Below are 7,655 nucleotides of genomic sequence, written 5' to 3'. Positions count from 1 at the left end.
ATGGCCTGATCCCAGGGTGTGGCTTCTGTGACTTATTTTAGCAAAAAATAATTACTAGTAGCATTGTTGACCTAAAAAGCCATTAAGATGTAACCATTCCTACCTTCCCTCTTGGGTATGCAGCGAATGCAGTAGGCTTGGGGGCAACTAGTAATTGTAATGAAAAGCAAATATATGAAGTTACATACTTTTGAGTTATTTACATGTAGTGTGAAACACAAAATGAGGGGTTTAGGAAGGATACGTGATGCAGAATATAAATTAATCCATGTACTTCTCTCAAGATTGAGTCATACCTGAGGCTTAGAGTAGACCCTATCACCTCCTGCTGTCACCAGTGAGTATCTGTGCTGCCCAGGCGTACATATGATCAACTGCTGAAAACAAACAGCCAAGCAAACTTGAATGCCTGATGTGAGAACAGGTGCCCTTAGGGGATCTCTCCTTTGGGCTAGGGTGCTCTGAACTAATCCCTTTTCTATCTGTCTCTTTAAGGTGTGTGCCCGTTAACCCTACCTGATCTTTACCTTTTGTAGAGCTGGCACACATGCTGGACACTCAGTTGGTGTTCAATTGTTGACTGACTGATGGATGGAACAGCAGGGAAAGAGTGGCAGCTCTCTCTGCTATTCCTTATTTGACGGCAGTGGAAGTTTTCACAGATCCAGAGGAGTCTTCTGGGACAGGACCTTCACTTAAGGAAGGCCTGGAGTCTTTGTGGCATGGTCTTTATTTAGAGGCAATGGTTCTGACATCTTGGAATGGATGATCATAAAACCAATACTTAATAAATTCTAGGCACCCTACGGAACCCTTTAGGTTAGTGGTTCTCCAAGTGTGAGCTCTGGACAGCCATGTCATTGCCTGGGAATGTGTTAGAAATGCAGTGTCTCAGGCCCCAACCCAGACCTGCTGAATCAGAAACTCTGGGGTGAGGCGCAGCAAGCTGTGCTTTAGCAAGCAGACCAGGTGATCTCGATGTACACTGAAGTTTGAGTATCACTGTTTTATGGTAGGTTAAGTAAGTATTTAATCCTTACAACACCCATATAGAGTCAAACCTATTTAAAAATTTTCAGCTTTATTTAGGTTATAATTGACAAATACAATTATATATATTTAATGTCTACAATCTGATAATTTGATATATGTAGACATTGTGAAATGATTATCACAATCGAGTTAATTAACACACCCGTCACCTCACATAGTTACCTTTTGTGGGTGGGAGAATGCCCAAGATCTACTCTCCAAAAAAATTCCAGGTATGTAATGTGGTACTGTTAACTATAGACACCAGGCTGTACATTAGGTCCCCAGAGCTGCTTCATCTTAGAATTCAGAGTTTGTACTCTTTGGTCAACATCTCCCCATTCTCTTGCTCCCTCTGCCCCGCAACCCCTGATAACTATTACTCTACTCTCTGTAAAAACAGCCCATCTTTAAAAGTATCAAATTTTGTTCGTGAGGAAAGAGAAAAGGGGATACACCCAAGGCTTCACATCAGCAGAACTGGGATTTGAACCCAGATATACTGATTTAGGGCCTGAGATTAGAAGGGAGAGAAGGAAGGGCCAGGTGCGGTGGCTTACACCTGTAGTCTCAGCACTTTGGGAGGCCAAGGTGGGCAGATCATGTGAGGTCAGGAGTTCAAGACCAGCCTGGCCAACATGGTGAAACCCCGTCTCTACCAAAAATACAAAAATTAGCCAGGTATGGTGGCATGCGCCTATAATCCCAGCTACTTGGAGGGGGAGCTGAGGTAGGAGAATTGCTTGAACCCGGGAGGCGGAGGTTGCAATGAGCCGAGATTGAGCCACTGAACTCCAGCCACTCTGTCTCAAAAAAAAAAAAAAAAAAAAAAAAAAAAAGAGAAGAAGGGAGAGAAGGAAGACAGACTTTGCCGATAACAAGGCAGCAAGGCACGGGGATAATTTTCAATCCCAATTTATTTATTGAATTTGTAGTGGTGGGCTGAACCTGCTCCTACCAGCTTGCAAGGGCTAATGGTAAACATCTCTTCCCAACTTTGTGTTCAGTGATGTCAGCTTGAAATCGGCGCTGGGCGGGGAGGGCCATTTATACCTCAGAAACTCCATCACTGCCTAAATGCATGCACCGTATAAAGCTGGACATCATGTGTTCTTGGTAGACATTGCATACATATTAGCCTGGAGAATATAAAGTAAGCACCATTCATGGATCCATTAATGTTTTAGCTGCACCTGTATTTTCTCGTGTCTACAGAATTGCTTTTGACAACATTGTAATGTATACAATCTGATAAACTCTAGAACCTTAGGGTCAGAAGGGAGCAGAGAGCTTATCTTCTCTAAAGCCCTCTGAATGAACACAAAATCAAATCATTTTAATTATTTCTAATTTTTAATTAAAAATAGGTCAGTAATAATCGCCTGCCTCTGCGGATTTCTGGGATTTCAGACACCCCTTCATGGGCCCTCTTGGTACCCTTTGTGTTGCAGTGGGGGTAGATATAGCTGGTCCAGGCCTGAGAGGCAGCAGCTGCTGGAAAATTTGGTGAGAAGGACGGCAGAGTAGGAATACCCTTCTCTGTGGCCTGGCACGGGTGTGGGAGAGGGTTCCTTGCTTCTGGAACGGGGTAATGAATTGAAATGTCAACACAGAGCCTTCTCTGAACTTCTGTCTCAGAGGGATTCATGTAGGAACAACTGAGGATTTGAGATTTCAGGGTTCCCAGGCTGGGGGCCAGGGTTTTCTGTAGTTTCCCGCCAGCTTCTAATTCCATCTCTGTCTTGGATCACAGGTTACACTACTCACTGGTGGATGGGGTGTCCCTCTCCCCAGACGGTATCAGGAATGAATTAGCATGTTTCCCTCCTGTAAGTGATCCTCTTTTTGAGTAAACATCCCCTGGGTTTCTGTGATGTGTAACTAATGGAGTGCTAAACTCTCAGGGCTGGTTTAAGACTCAGAGCGCACACGTGTTGCCAATCCATCATGCTCCTAAGACTAATTAACATAGCAGGGACACAATAAAGCCACACATCCTACACACATTACCTGGCTCGGGTTTCGCTCTCATAACAATCTCACTATTAACCCAAGGAGAGCGCACGTTGGGAAAGGGAGCTCCAGCTCCTTCTCCCTGGCTCGACCTGCCCCATCAAATAAAAAATGCCATTGAGCATCATGATCTAGGCGGCATCCACTGTCCACTTGTTGTTTCTGCTTTGGGACAGTGCCTGAGTTCACAGAACGGTGGGGTGGGGTGGCCTGAAAGTGAGGCTCCCCAGCATCCCTGAGTGGGAGTTGGGGCATTTCTCTCACACCCTGGGCTACTGTTACCATTGGGATTTCAGGCCCTGCCTGGTTCACAGCTTTTAAAGTGAACCTCTCAGGAAGACTTGCCATTCAAATAAGAACTGGCTTACCCACCTGCACCCTGCAAAAAGCATTTATCCCTCATCCCAAAGTCGGCCAAGCAGAAATATATGCATCTAGATCTTGACCGGGTTATTGGTTATGGGGGGTATAATGCATTTACCCAAAATTACTGAATTGTGGTCAGGCATGGTGGCTCATGTATGTAATCCCTGTCCTTTGGGGAGCTGAGGCAGGAAGATCGTTTGAGCCCAAGAGTTTGAGACCAGCCTATGCAACATAGTGAGATCCTGTGTTCACAAAAACAAAAATAAAATTATCCAGGTATGGTGGCTCACACCTGTGAGTTACTCAGGAGGCTGAGGAGGGAGGACCGCTTGAGCTGGGGAGGTTGAGGCTGCAGTGAGCTGTGATTCATGTCACTGCACTCCAGTTTGGGAGACAGAGAGAGATTCTGTCTGTAAAAAAAAAAAAAAATTATTGAATTGCACAATTAATATGTGTGTTTTCACAGTCTGTACATTTTTCCTCAATCAAATAGTTTGAAAAATTACCTTTTGCAGCAACCAGAAGTTTTTGGATGTCTTATAATCAAAACAAGATATAAAAATGGTGCTGGGCTACTATGACACCCATAACCCTGCATGCCAAATCATATGGTCTTTATTCTCTAATGACATTATTCTTATTGGTGTAAATGACTATGGATGTAAACTTATAATACAAGTTATTTTTTAAAAAAGGAAATGCGTGTTCAAAGCCTATTCATAGAGGGCCATCTGAGGGAAACACGAACAAACGCTCCTAGTCTGCTGTCAAAATGCTCAGCAAAACCTTATACAGGATTCAGATCCTGCATAATACAGCATCCAACTAAGCTTCACTTCCCTAAATCAGCTCCATGATTTAGGGACCACTGCCCTGGGCTGGCCTGGGGGAAGCAGAGAAGTGGAGCAGCTCAGGATCTCCCTTCGTGTTTCAATCAGGGTGGCTCAGAATTTATCTGTTTCACATGGGGGCCTTCTGTGATGCTTTCTTTTGTGAAAAAGGTTCTTGAGCTAAGATACATTTGAAAATCCCTTGAGTAAATGATCTCTAATGTCCCTCCCAGCTCTCGATTGTATGCATCTATTATTTTGTAACATCACTAGGAGATGTTTGCATGAGTATACATTATCATGTGAGATGTTCATTATCTTTCCAGAATCACATATCTTTTTATGTTGAAGTATGACTAATGTGTAATGTAGAAAAAAATCATAGTTATGCATAATATGATATTCCAATATTTTAAAAAGTATGCTAAAAATTACATGAAATAAGAAATAATCACTGTATAATCTAGGGTATTATAATATTTTAAAAAGTATTTATGACAAATAGTTCCATAAACATAGGAGAAAAAAATAAAAATAGATTCAAGAGTTGTATTGCGAGGCAAGAGAAGGATGACCTAAAATTGTTTGTGTCCTCCTCTGCCTAAATATTTTTAGAGATCGGGGGTTAGATGATGGTGGTTTGTTTTTCACATATTCTCAGCCTAAGGATTTGTTTATTTAACTGTCTCACAAGTAGACACATCAAAAGAATATTAAAACAAACCAACAACAAGCTTTGGGAACAAAGACAAAAAAAAACACAAACAATATCACACTGCCAGGCTCAGAAAAACATCAGAGGAAGAAGCTAAAAGCCCATAATACGGTAGCCAGAAGTTAAACAAACAACCCATTAGATTAAAAATAACGGTGTCAGTACATGAACAATTTGATGATTAGCTAAGTGTTGTTGGCCTTAATCCAGCTGCAGGATTACATTAAAACATAGTTTCATTCACTACAATATGCTTGATAAACCATAGGATAATTAAATTTACCCTTCTTCTTAAACATTAGCATTATTAGATAAGTTAACAAATAATATTGTAAAGACTGGGCTTTCTATTGAAATCTCAATCTGAATGCTCCTAATGGTTGAGTAGATAATAGATGGATTTTCACCTACTAAGAATAAATTTTGATGTTTCTTGTAATTTAATTTCTTTTTCTTTCTTTCTTTTTTTTTTTTTCTTGGAGACAGGGTCTTTCTCTGTCACTCAGGCTTGGAGTGCAGTGGTGTGATCACCACTCACTGCAGCCTCAACTTCCCCAGGCTCAGGTGATCCTCCTACCTAAGTAGCTGGGGCTACAGGTGTGTGCCACCACTCCTGGCTAATATTTGCATTCTTTGTAGAGACAGGGTTTAACCGTGTTGCCCAGGCTGGTCTGAATTCCTGAGCTCAAGCAATCTGCCTGCCTTGGCCGCCCAGAGTACTGAGATTACAGTCATGGGCCACTGCACCAGGCCTAATTTCTTTTTTCAATAAGGTAGGATGCCTTTCTCTAACATGACATTTTCCCACTTAACACTCATGTAAAGTGTGTTTCATCTGCACATCCATGGCAGACACTGCTAATCAATCACTCTGTCTTTCCTGCCCAGCCTCAGAATCCTTTTCAAGGCACAGGGCCGGCACCCACAAACCGTCAAGCTAAGTTGGGACTGGAACTGAAGCCATTTGCCATCCTGTCTGTGGCCATCAGTGCTTCCTGATTCAATGATCCAGTTAGCCAGGGGGTCCCCGTCTTTGCAAAGACAACATTTCCTGCCTACTTTTTGTTTATGAGAGTACCTATCAATGTCTCTCCTTTTTAAAATATATCTAGACTCAAATACTGAGTTTGGGTGCTTACCCAATTGATGCAATGTTTATAATTCTAAAGTGAAAAAAGAAAAAAGAAGAATTTGTTGGATATATATTTACCTAGTGAGCCTTTCAGTTATGTCAGAGCTGGACAAGTTCCCTGGATAGAATGGCACTTACAGACTTGACCCTCTAGGTCCATGATTTTTAATCTTTGGTGGGCATCAAAGTGCTTGGTTCCCACTTCAGGTCTGCTGATTCAAGCCTGCATGACAGAGCGAGATCCTGTCTCGAAAAAACAAAAAACAAAAAACAAACCCCAGACCTGCTGATTTAGCACCTGTATGGGTGCTAGACTAGGCACTTTTTTTGGGGGGGAAAAGGGGACCAAAATTTCATATGTGGCTTCCATGTTTTCCGGAAATTGAGAAACTCTGTCCTGGAGGGATGGGGTAGGTGCAGTATTTGATCCTTTGGGTACTGTGCTTTTTTTTTTTTTTTTTTTTTTTTTTTTGACAGAGTCTCACTCTGTCACCCACGCTGGAGTAGAGTGGCATGATCACAACTTATTGAGTCCTCAATCTCCCCCAGCTCAGGTGATCCTCCCACCTCAGCCTCCTGAGTTGCTAGGACTACAGATGCGAGCCACCATACCTGGCTAGTTTTTGTATTTTTTGTAAAGATGGGGTTTCACCATGTTGCCCAGACAGGTTTCAAACTCCTGGCCTCAAGCCATCTGGCCTCCCAAAGTGCTGGGATTACAGGAGTGAACCACCACACTCGACCCTTGGGTATTGTTGAGGCTAATGGAGAGGCTGTAGTAACAAGACTGTAGCCTGGATGCTGAGAGGTTGTATACTCTCAGGCCTCCATGCAATGTAGTTCCACTACAGTATTGCTAGAAATAGGTTAATGGCAGCTAGCTTACCACTTATCTATGTAGTGCCACTTGCCAACAATCTATACCCAGGTTTTCAAATGTTAGCAATACTAAAGGATGCACTTATACAGATGATATTGACCATTTCATATACAAATCATCTGTATGCAATTGTATATATTCAAATGTAATGTATGTTTGAGACTTCTGCCATTTCCATGAACAATGATTAAGAGAACGGGCTCTGGAGTTAGATCTACTTGGTTTTGGGTTCTAGGCCCACCAATAAATGAGCACATGTGTGAGCTTTGGTATGTTTCCTAACCTCTGTAAGTCTATTCATTCAACTACAAAAGAGACAAGATTTTTGACTTAGAGCATGGTTTTGAGGAATGAATTAGATTATTTACTCATGCATCTGGCCTAGGTGAGTGTTCTATAAATATAGTAGTGTTTTTACACTTGATGGTAGCCAAAAGGCCAAGAAGCAATAGTAGTGTTTTTATTTTACACAAAATAGCTTGAGTGCTGGTTGGAGCTCAGACACTGACTGATATGAATGATACAAACTGCTTTAATGCTTTACACTTTGGTTTACTTATTAATATGTCATCTCCTCTAATCCCTAAAGGTTCCCCATTTCCCTGAGAGTGTCTGCCCAAGTCCTCTAGGCTATATATGATCTGTCCCTCTCCACCCCAAACACTCACGGATCAGCACTGCCTCCCT

Source organism: Pongo abelii, chromosome 13, assembly GCF_028885655.2.
Source record: "Pongo abelii isolate AG06213 chromosome 13, NHGRI_mPonAbe1-v2.0_pri, whole genome shotgun sequence".
Classification (NCBI taxonomy): Eukaryota; Metazoa; Chordata; class Mammalia; order Primates; family Hominidae; genus Pongo; species Pongo abelii.
This window is presented reverse-complemented; position numbering follows the sequence as displayed.